The following is an 11,221-nucleotide window of genomic DNA, read 5'->3' on the forward strand; positions in this document are numbered from 1 at the left end:
GGGCCTGCTTACCTGTTTCCAAGTTGGGCAGCTCGGAGGAAGCCAAGGCAGCACTTTGGCTCAGGGGTCCTGGGAGTTTGTAGATCAGGAGCTGCCGCTAACCGAATCTTGGGTGAAGGCCGTGACTTCTTGGGGGTGTCGTGGCGGCTGGCCCGGCACTCGGTTCCCAGCACCCTTGGGGCGGCTCGCAACCGTCCGTGGCCGCCGGAGCTCTGCCGCCCTCTGCTCGCCCGTCACGTGTGTGCTGCACATAAGTACCTGTGGGCGGGACTTCACTCCCTGCCCTCCCGAGGCAGAGGCAGAGGCAGGACGGTCTCTGCGATTTCCTGGCCGCCTGGTCTACAGAGTAAATTCTAGGGTGGCCAGAGATAACACATTTTTATTTTATTTTATTTTTTTTTAAGGATGCTTCCTCCCGCTGGGTGAACACTTCTGGCACTAACACATTACATATAATAGTATCCAAAGGTTAAGGCCACGGCTATAATACTGGGGTGTTTGTGGTGATACAGGCATCCACCTTGTGGCCTGTGCCAGTTGCCCTCAAAATTGCAGCATTTTGTCTCAAAAAGAGAAAGGGAGGGTGTGGAGAAGAAGGAAGGACGCCTGGAAGCAAAGATTACTACTCAGTCTACTGAAAGGCTCTCCCCACCCGACCCCCTTTGTTTTTGGTTTTGAGACGTTGTTTCTCCATGTGGCCTTGACGGTCCTGGAATCCCTTAGTAGCCCAGGCTGGCCTCGAACTTACAGAGGTCTGCCTGTGTCTGCCTCCCGAGGGCTCGGATTAAAGGCGTGTGCCACCACACCCTGCAAGCGAAAGGCTCTTTAGGAGTCCCTTTCCTTTGTGTCACAGGGAAGTTTGCAGTAAAGGAGACATCGCATTTTCTCCGTCAGACATTCTTAGCTACACACGCGCATCCCGAAAAAAAAAAACCCTAGTTAGAACACTTTCACATTTCCAGAACTCACTGCTCTAAGAAAAATTAAAAATATTTAAAATAATTAATAAAACAAAAGGAACACGTAGCCCACCAAGGTAATCACAGCACTCAAGAATGAGGCAGGGGGATCCTGCAATTTTGAGGGCAACTGGCACAGGCCACAGGTGGATGCCTGTATCACCACAAACACCCCAGTATTATAGCCGTGGCCTTAACCTTTGGATACTATTATATGTAATATGTTAGTGCCAGAAGTGTTCACCCAGCGGGAGGAAGCATCCTAAAAAAGAAAAAAGAAAAAAGGTTATCTCAAGGGAAAGCAAAGATTAAAACAATAGGCTGGCGAAAGCCTATAAGCCCAGCACTTGGGAGACTGAGACAGGAGGATCTCTTTGAATTCAAGGCCAGCCTGGTCTACAAAGTGAGACCAGGCCAGAGCTACACAGAGAAACCCTATCTTGGATGGGGGTGTTAAAATAATAATATACAGTGCAAGGTGCTAACCTCAAACACTAGCATTCAAAGCCATTTTTCCAGAGAGATTAGAAAATGAGTTATTATCTTGGAATTTAGACTTAAAAATTACCAGAATTGGACTGAAAACCATGTAGTCAGTGTACGCACCAATTGCTCTGTTGAACATGGCGATTAGGACTGAATTAGCAGAGCAAAGCCTTTTTTCTCTTTCTTCTTCTTTTCATTGTTGCTTGTTTTTGAGACAGAGTTTCTCTGTGTTGCCCTGGCTGTTCTGGAATTCTTTCTGTAGACCAGGCTGGTCTCAAACTCACAGAGATCCTCATGCCTTTGCCTCCTGAGTGCTGGAATAAAGGCTTGTGCCATCAGGCCTGTTAGAAATTCAAATATTTTTATCTCCTCTTCCCCCACCACCCCACCCCACATCATCTAAGAATTTATGCTAATATTGTAATCCTCCTCCCCAATAAGACCTTTGTTTGCATAAAGGCCCATAGCTCTATTCTAGGATCTTGATGGCCTGGAGCAGTGACCCTTTTCTCCTTGGGGCAGTGACACGCCCCCCCCCTCAATTTCCTGGATGAGTCTTTTCAGACTAGCCAACTAAATAAGGTCCTGAGATGGAACCCCAGCCAGTAGGGAAAGGACACAGCCTCCAATCTGAGTTAGAACAAAAAACTAAAGGCACTTCCTATCTCTGTGTGTTCAATCTCATGAGCACATGGCCTTGATCAAGAGTGTTACCCTATCCAGTCCCTTCAGTTGCAATGGTCTCTTTCTCTGTGACCCCCAATTTCTTTTCTTTCTTTCTTTCTTTCTTTCTTTCTTTCTTTCTTTCTTTCTTTTTTACACAAGGTCTCTCTGTGTAGCCTTGACTGTCCTGGACTCACTTTGTAGACCAGTTTGGCCTCGAACTCACAGCGATCCTCCTGCTCCGGAGTGCTAGGATAAAAGGCATGCGCTGTCACCCCCCCACCCACCCACCCACCCCCACCCCCACCCACCCCCAGCCCCGCCCCCTGCAGTTTCTAACATTTGTAATTGTCAATTGCCCAATAGCACACCATTTCTTAAAATGAATTTGATTTGGACACCGTATTCAAACACACCACCCAGAATAGTAACAGAGTGCAGTAAGTAACACGACTTGGGTCTCACACCTAAGACGCTGTGGGACCCCTGGGATGGAGAGTCTGGAAAGTGTTTCAACGCTTCATCCCGTTGCCTCCCCACACTTGCCTCTGCTGTTCCAGGCACCAACTGCGCCCACCAGGGTCTGAAAGACAAACCACCACGCAGGCCAAACCAGCATGTAGTCTGGAGTGATGGAGATCATCGTGTTGAGCAGCGTTGTCAGCAGAAACCTGCCGTGAGCTGCTGTGCCCCGTGTTCCAGGCCTTCTGTGAAATGGCTCCCTATGCTTTTGCTCAATTCTGTCTCCTTTAGAGACCCAGAGAGGCTTGCATGGGCCTAGACGTGTGACAGATTTGAGTCACAGCTACCTCAAGCTGCATTCATGACTCTCGATCGCGTGACTAAGTCTTTCTCACACTGCTTCTTCATTCTCTCTTCACTAAAATGAGCCCTGTCAGGCAGTTTGGCTAAGTCTTACCTCCACAGGTCGCCAGACATGCCCAGGCCTGCTTGACCACAGAGCAGCAGAGCCACCTCAGCTGGAAGCTGGGACTTCCGCCACACTGCAAGTTAGATGCTCCTAAGATGTCTCTAAATTTGGCTGCGGGGTCACATTTTGCGTGGATTTGGCCCTAGTGCGAAAGATCCATGGTCATAGGATGACCTCCTCCCCTGAGTGACTTGGCATTGTGAGGAAATACGCATCTTCTAGATGTTAAAGCTAGGAAGAATGACAAGAGTTGCAAGCCGTCTTTCATATGATTATAGATTTGGAGTTGAAACCCATCAGCATCACCCAGTTACTTTGAGACATATCCACTGCCCCCATTAAGAGGTCACATAAAGAGGCAGGTGGATCGCTGTGAGTTCAAGGCCAGCCTGGTATACAAAAAGCAAGTCCAGGATAGCCAGGACTGTTACACAGAGAAACCCTGTCTAAAAAAAAAAGGGGGGGGGGTCTGTCTTTTCTTTCTTTTCCCCCTTCCTTCCTCTCTCTCTCTCTCTCTCTCTCTCTCTCTCTCTGTCTCTCTTTTTCTTTTTCCCGAGACAGGATTTCTCTGTGTAGCCTTTGTTATCCTGGAATTACATTATAGACCAGGCTGGCCTCAAACTCACAGAGCTGTGCCTGCCTTTACCTCCCTAAGTGCTGGGATTACAGGTGAGCACCACTACAGCCACCTTCACTGTTTGTTTTTCTATCTGTCTGTCTGCCCATCTGTATCTCTCCTTTAATTTTTCTTTTCTGTTTTTGAAACAGAGTCTCACTATGCAGCCTGGGGAGGCTGGCTGGGAACTTGAGCTGTAGACCTGGCTGGCCTCCAGTTCACAGAGAGCTACAGCCTAGGTTGTTTAATTTTGTTGTTGTTTGTTTTGTTTTCTATGTCCTGGTATTTTGCTTGCATGTATATCTATGCATGTGTTTGTTTATGGTATCCGCAGAGGACAAAAGAATGTATCAGAGCTGGGCGTGGTGGCACACGCCTTTAATCCCAGCTCTCGGAAGGCAGAGGCAGGTGGATCACTGTGAGTTCGAGGCCAGCTTGGTCTACGAAGCAAGTCCAGGACAGCCAAGGCTACACAGAGAAACTCTGTCTCGAAAAACCAAAAAACAACAAAGAGGGTATCAGGTCCTGGAACTGGAGTTACGGGGAGCTGTAAGCCACTGTGTGGGTCCTGGGAATCAAATCTGGGTTCTCTAGAAGAGCAATCAATGCTCTTAACCGCTGAGCTGCTTCTCCATCTCTATTTTTTAAATTTTTGAGAGAGAGTCAAATGTGGCCCATAATTATATTTAACTTGCTATGTAGCTAAGAATGACCTTGAATTATTATTTTTAAGGATTTCTTTGTTTTTACATGTGTTTGGGGACAAGGGCAGTGTGAATCCAGGTGCTTGTGAAGAGAGCATTGGCTCCGCCTGGAGCTGGAGTTATAGGCAATTATGAACCACACAGAGTGGGTGCTGGGAATTGAACTCAGTCAGGTCTACAAAAGCTGAATAGCATGCTTCTTTTTGCCTTTTTTTTTTAATTAGAGCATCAGATAACCTTATAGATGGTTGTGAGCCACCATATGGTTGCTGAGAATTGAACTCAGTACCTTTGGAAGAGCAGACTGTGCTCTTAACCTCTGAGCAATCTCTCCCAGCCCCCTCCCCCCCCTTTTTTTTTCCTTGTATTTTGAGACAGGGTTTCTCTATGTAGCCCTGGCTGTCCTGTAACTCCCTCTGTAGACCAGACTGGACTTGAACTCAGAACTGGGTCTGCCTCTGCTTCCTGAATGCTGAGAATAAAGGTGGCCTGTGCCCCCACACCCTGGCTGTCCTTGGCTGGGTTGTTGTTGTTGTTGTTGCTGTTCATTGTTTTTGTATTTCAGTTGCAGAACCCCTGTAGCCAAAGTTTGCCTCAAACTCCTCCTAGCCGGGATGGACCCTGAACGTCGGATCCTTGTGACCCCACTTCCCTCCCTGCTCCTCCCTTTTCTGTAAATGACACTTTACCCTTTACTCAAGTTAACGAGCTGTCGCCTTCCATGCCCCCATTTCTCCTTCTTTTAGATAAGGCTCTGTCACCCAGACCGGCCTGGACCACCCAGTGAACGTGCAATCCTCATGCCTCTGGCTACAGAGCAGCTGGGATAACAAACAGGCCTGTGCCCTGGCCCCTGCTTCCCCAGCTCACTGATATTAGTAGTGGATTACACTTCTTAGAAAAGTAAATGTTAGGGGTTTTTTTGTTTTTCAACACAGAGTCTCTCTGTGTAGCCTTGGCTGTCCTGGACTCGCTTTGTAGACCAGGCTGGCAGGCCTCGAACTCACATCGATCCACCTGCCTCTGCCTCCCAAGTACTGGCTTTTTATTTATTTAGTTTTATTTATTTTTGGTTTTTTGAGACAGGGTTTCTCTGTGTAGTCATGGCTGTCCTAGACTCACCATGTAGACCAGGCTGGCTTTGAAATCACAGCGATCCGCCTGTGTCCGCCTCCAGAAAACTTTTTTTTAAAGCAGTCACACAACAGTTTGTGTAAGGTTAAGAAACTCCTCACTGTCCCCAGGCTTGTCCAAAGTATCTGTGTGAGAGGAGCAATCTGGAGTGTCACCTACGCAGCGACAGTGGCAGTGAACCTCCTTTGCGGGCCTGTCATTGTCTGGCAGCAGAGGCTGATAGCAGGGACTCAGGCAGACTCTCGCCTGCGAGGTCCAAGGAGCATGTTCCCATATACATGGGATAGATTCAGTGTCTGCTATGTGCCAAATATAATTGTCTTTTAAAAAGGTGTGTGTGTGTGTCCGTGCACATATACATGGAAAGCAGAGGACAACTGCAGGAGTTGGTTCTTTCTTTCTACCATGTGGGTTTCAGGGATCAACGCCAAGTCTGTGGGGCTTGCTAGGGACGTGCCTTTACTCACTAGCCTCGGTAGACCACTCCGTTCCTATTTCTTCCTGTTTTCCTGTAGTCTGGGTACTAAACCCAGGGCCTCAGTCATGGTGGGCAAGCATTTAAGGCTGCAATGCAAGCTAACCCCACGAATTCTTTCTCTGCTCCAGGTTAGTGGCTATGAGTAAGGCCAGTAAACATCCATCGCTCCTCTGGCCTGGCATGGTAGCTTACACATTTAATCCCAGTAGGCAGATTACTGTGAGCTCGAGGCCAGCCAGGTCTACAAAGTGAGTCCAGGACAGCCAAGGCTGCACAGAGAAACCCTGTCTACAAACAAGCAAACAAACAAACAAACAAAAATCCCTGTTGTCATGAACCGCCCTCTCTGGTCCTGCGCTCACACATGACACTCATGGAAAAGTGACAGGTGGTGAAACCCCCTAGCGTACCACAGATCTGGGACACCATTCATTTCACCAAAGAAAATATTTTTCTGACATCATTTCTGCTAATTAACGAACCTTGTGGTATAAATTTCAATAAAGATTCTTGAAGTGCTTAAGTAGCCACCTGGGGAGTGTGGATTCCTGATTAGGGTACTTCAGACTCTAGCTAACCTCCCCCGGAGTGTGAATTCCTAACAGAACTCTAATGGTACCTCATTTCCCCAGAGGGTAGATTAAAGCTAATTTACACATAAATACATTACACTGTTTGTAAGGAAGTATTTTAACATAAATTACACCAGAGGTGCCTGACACCAGGACAGGACAAGTGGTTCCCTCAGCTCAAGAGTCACAAACCACATTTGATTTTATTCTTTTGCTCTTTTTTTTTTTTTTTTTTTTTGGGGACAAGTTCTCCTGTATCCCAGGGCTGGCTTTGAACTCACCATGCAGCTGAGGATGCCTTTGATTCCCGCCATCGTGCCATTCCCTGCTCTGTTCCTGGCTGCATGCTACCACATCCACGTATCGGGACGGTTTGTGCTCGCTAGCTAGCCGAGCTGCCTAGAAACTGAGCCCTATCGTTTCCTAGTCCCAGGCAGTGCTTTTGTTTCCTTCTTGGGTTGGTTGGTGTGCATGATCCTTTTGTCTTAGTTTTTAGAAAACGTCTTGTTCTGGAACCAAGTCTATCCCGGAACTCACTGTGTGCCCACGCTGGCTGCCCTCAAACCCATGACAGAAGAAAAGTAAACACCTCAAACATGGCCAGGAGCGTGGGTTCCTCTGGAAAGGGTGCTCACTGCCAAGCTTAAGGACCAGAGTTTGGTCTGAACTGGTGGAAGGAAAGAACAAGCTCTCCAGAATTATCCTGACCTGCATACATGTGCTGCCAGTGGCTCCTGCCAACACACACAAAGTAAATAAGTAAATGTTTAAAAAAAAATTATGTTTCAAATTCCACAAGGAGGCCGGGCATGGTGGCGCACGCCTTTAATCCCAGCACTCTGGAGGCAGAGGCAGGCGGATCGCTGTGAGTTCGAGGCCAGCCTGGACTACAAAGTGAGTCCAGGACAGTCAAGGCTATGCAGAGAAACCTTGTCTTGAAAAACCAAAAAAAAAGAGCCGGGCGTGGTGGCGCGCGCCTTTAATCCCAGCACTCAGGAGGCAGAGGCAGGCAGATCACTGTGAGTTCGAGGCCAGCCTGGTCTACAAAGTGAGTCCAGGATGGCCAAGGCTACATAGAGAAACCCTATCTCGAAAAACCAAAAAAAAAAAAAAAAAAAAAAAAAAAAAATCCACAAGGAAAGCGCCTGACTCAAAGGTTTTCATCAAATAAATGTCTAGCTATTTGCTTGCCTGTTTTTCAGTCCCAGGGGTTCAGTCCAGCCTGCAAACTTGCTAAGTACTTCCACCAAGTTATATCCCAAGCCCAGAAATACCCTCATAACTTTGTAAGCCAAAACCTATGATATTTTAGGGCCTGGGGAGACAGCCTGGGGTAAGAGCATGTACTGCTCTTGTAGAGGGCATCAGTTTTGTCCAGCAGTCACATTGCAGCTCACGACTTCCTGCTGCTCCACCTCCTCCACTCACATGCCCACACACAGCCACAGAAACATGTAATTAAAACCAAAGAGGCGGGCAGTGGTGGCGCACACCTTTAATCCCAGCTGTCTCAGGAGACAGGCAGGCAGATTGATGTGACATCAAGGCCTGCCTGGCTATACAGAGAAACTCTGTCTCAGAAAAAAAAACAAAAATAGTGACAATGGGCTAGAGAGATGGCTCAGTGGTTAAGAGCACTGGCTGTTCTTCCAAAGGTCCTGGGTTCAATTCCCAGCAACCACATGGTGGCTCACAACCATCTACAATGTAATCTAGTGCCCTCTTCTGCTGGTGTACATGCAGAGCAATGTATACATATAAATAAACAAATCTTTAAAAAATAATAACTATAATACTTTTAAAAAGATTATTATGTATACAATGTTCTGCCTGTACGTAATGCCTACAGGCCAGAAGAGGGCACCAGATCTTATTATAGATGGTTGTGATTCATCATGTGGTTGCTGGGAATTGAACTCACGACCTTTGGAAGAACAGCCAGTGCTCTTAACCTCTGAGCCATCTCTCCAGCTCTAACTATAATAAGTTTAAGACAAGATCTCATTATGTAGTCTAGGCTGGTCAATGTTCCGCTTGCCTTGGCATCAAAATGCTGAGATCACAGTTGTGTACCACCTTACCTGGGAAGCATTCAGTTTTCATTAAGGGGTTAGGGGTGTGGATAACAGAGCATTTCAAGTTCCAGATCAGGCTGGACTACACAGCAAGGATCCTATCTTAGACACACACACACACACACACACACACACACACACACACACACACACAAAATGGAGGCCACAGGTGGTTGTGAGCCACCCAGTATGGCTCTGGGAACAGAACTCTGGTCCTCTGGAAGAACTGTACCCACTCTTGACCAGAGAGCGACTTCTTCACCCTTATTTGTTGGATTTTAAACAGGCTCTCATTCTGTAGCCTAGAACTTGCAGAAATTCCGCTTTCTCAATGTCCCTCCTGAGTGAATGGGTTATAAGCTTATGCTGCCCTGTCCAGCATGAGTTTTATTTTGTCTTTGTTTGTTTGTTTGTTGGTTTGGTTAGTTGGTTGCTTGGGGTTTTGTTTGTTTTGTGTTTTGTTTTTGTTTTTGTTTTTGTTTTTTTTGAGACAGGGTTTCTCTTGTAGTCCTAGCTGTTCTGGACTCATTTTGTAGATCAAGCTGCCTTGAACTCACATCAATCTGCCTGCCTCTGCTTTCCAAGTGCTGGAATTAAAGGCGTGTGCCACCACACCCAGCTTGTCTTTTTTTCATTTGGTGTATGTGTGAGTGTGTGTTCAAGCATAGGTGTTCAGGACAGAGAATCATTTTTTGGTGTCAGTCTCTTCTTCCACCATGTGGTTTCCCAGATTAAATTTCCAGTCAATAGGTTTAGTGGCAAGTACTGTGACCCCGTGCCCTAGGGTTCGAGGCATTTGCTACCACGCCCAGCAAGTCTTGAATCTTTATGATTTCAGATTCCTAGGACTCTAAGAATCCATAGAAGCCGGGCGTGGTGGCGCACGCCTTTAATCCCAGCACTTGAGAGGCACAGGCAGGTGGATCTCTGAGTTTGAGGCCAGCCTGGTCTACAAAGCAAATCCAGGACAGCCAGGGCTACACAGAAAAACCCTGTCTCAAAACCGCCCCTCCCCCCCAAAAAAAAGAATCCATAGAGCTGCGGGGCATGGTGGTACACACCCAACCCAGCACTCTGGAGGCAGAGTCAGACAGATCACTGTGAGTTCGAGGCCAACCTGGTCTACAAAGTGAGTCTAAATTTTAAAAAAGCCTTGGCTTTGCTGACAAGGGTAGAGCTCTCTCTACGGTAGACAGTATACAAAACTCCCATGGGCACAGATCTTAGGATTCATACCTTTTATGTGGATGACATGAAAGGAAAAGCAGAAGTAGAAGGAGACATCAAGCCAAGCCTGTCGTTCGCCAGAGCACATTAGGGAACTGGTTTTTGTGGTGTGGTGTCCCTGCTTGTGCAGCGCAGGTGATCATTTGGAGAGCTTTTATGAGGAGGGAGAGAATTAGCACGCATGCCCTACAGTCGGCAGCCATTAGGTTCTTGCTTCCTCAGCAGAGCTTAACTAATGACTCAGTTTCCTTCTGGAGATAGGCCCAGCAGGGCTGGGAGTCGCCAAGCACCAGGGCCTGAGATGAGACTAGAAACGGCAGCCTTGAGAAACGCTCACTAAAATCTTCACCGAAGGAGTTAATTCTCTGACCATTTGAAGTATAGAAAGACCTTGGCTAGAGAGTTCTAGAAGTCTTTTGGCTCAGTACAGGGTAAGAACTAAAATCATGGGGCAGTGATGGTGCACACCTTTAATCCCAGCAGTTGGGTGGCAGAGGCAGGCAGATCTCTGAGAATTCCAGGCCAGCCTGGTCTACAGGGCAAGAGCCAGGACAGCCAAGGTTATGCAAAGAAACCCGTATCACCCTCCCCTTCGCAAAAAAAATTAAATTAAATTAAATTAAATTAAAAAAAGAGGGAATTAAAATCTGAAAAGGAAATTGTTTCAACATTCTTTTTTGTGTGTTTGGTTGGTTTGCTTTTTTTGTTTGTTTGTTTTTTGAGAAAGGGTTTCTCTGTGTAACCTTGGTTGTCCTGGACGCACTTTGAAGACCAGGCTGGCCTTGAACTCACAGAGATCCTCCTGCCTCTGCCTCCCTCCCTGAGTGCTGTGATTACTGGTGTGGGCCACTACGCCTGGCCTGGTCTCAACATTCTATCCATGATGCTATTGGACCAGGCTGGACCTCCTTACAGGGCAGCAATAAAGTCCCTGCTTCCTGTGCAGGGATTGTGCCTTCATGTTTAATTGTTTTCGCTTTGGGACAGAGTCCTATGTAGGGAAAATGGTCAAACTCGAACCTGAATTGTTGTGTGGCCATCTCCTGATTTAAATATATTCCGAAGGGAGCCCTCCTCCCGCCCCCCCGCCCCCCCCGCGCCCCTCCCCCGCGCCCCTCCCCCCCCCCCGCCGCCTCCCCTCCCCTTCCTCCCGGCCCCCCACCCCCCACCCCGTTCCCCACCCCCGCCCCTGCCTCTCCCCCCACCCCCTGCTCAGGAACTGAAAGCCTCCTAAGCTCCTCCCCCAAGGTTATGTAAGCTTCCTGAGCAGGGATCCAGGGCTACAACCTTCCTGAGTTCTCACCATATGCTGCTGCGGAGTCTCCCGTGACACAGCTGTCAGACTCACTCACGCTCCTGAAAGTAACCACAATAAA

General features: G+C 47.7%; 1 protein-coding gene across 2 annotated transcripts in view; it reads right to left on the bottom strand.

Moving 5' to 3' along the window:
* Nucleotides 1-262, bottom strand: part of AEBP2 (AE binding protein 2) — a 42,506-nt gene extending 42,244 nt beyond the window's left edge. Inside the window, exon 1 of one of the 2 annotated variants that reach the window (XM_084766281.1) lies at nucleotides 13-262. The gene's annotated coding sequence lies outside the window, so the exon portion shown is untranslated. The remainder of the gene's footprint in view (nucleotides 1-12) is intronic. The other variant, XM_084766282.1, reaches the window with a different exon arrangement.
* Nucleotides 263-11,221: the final 10,959 nt, after the last annotated feature.

The sequence above is a fragment of the Acomys minous genome (assembly GCF_964271855.1).
Source record: "Acomys minous genome assembly, chromosome: 17".
NCBI lineage: Eukaryota > Metazoa > Chordata > Mammalia > Rodentia > Muridae > Acomys > Acomys minous.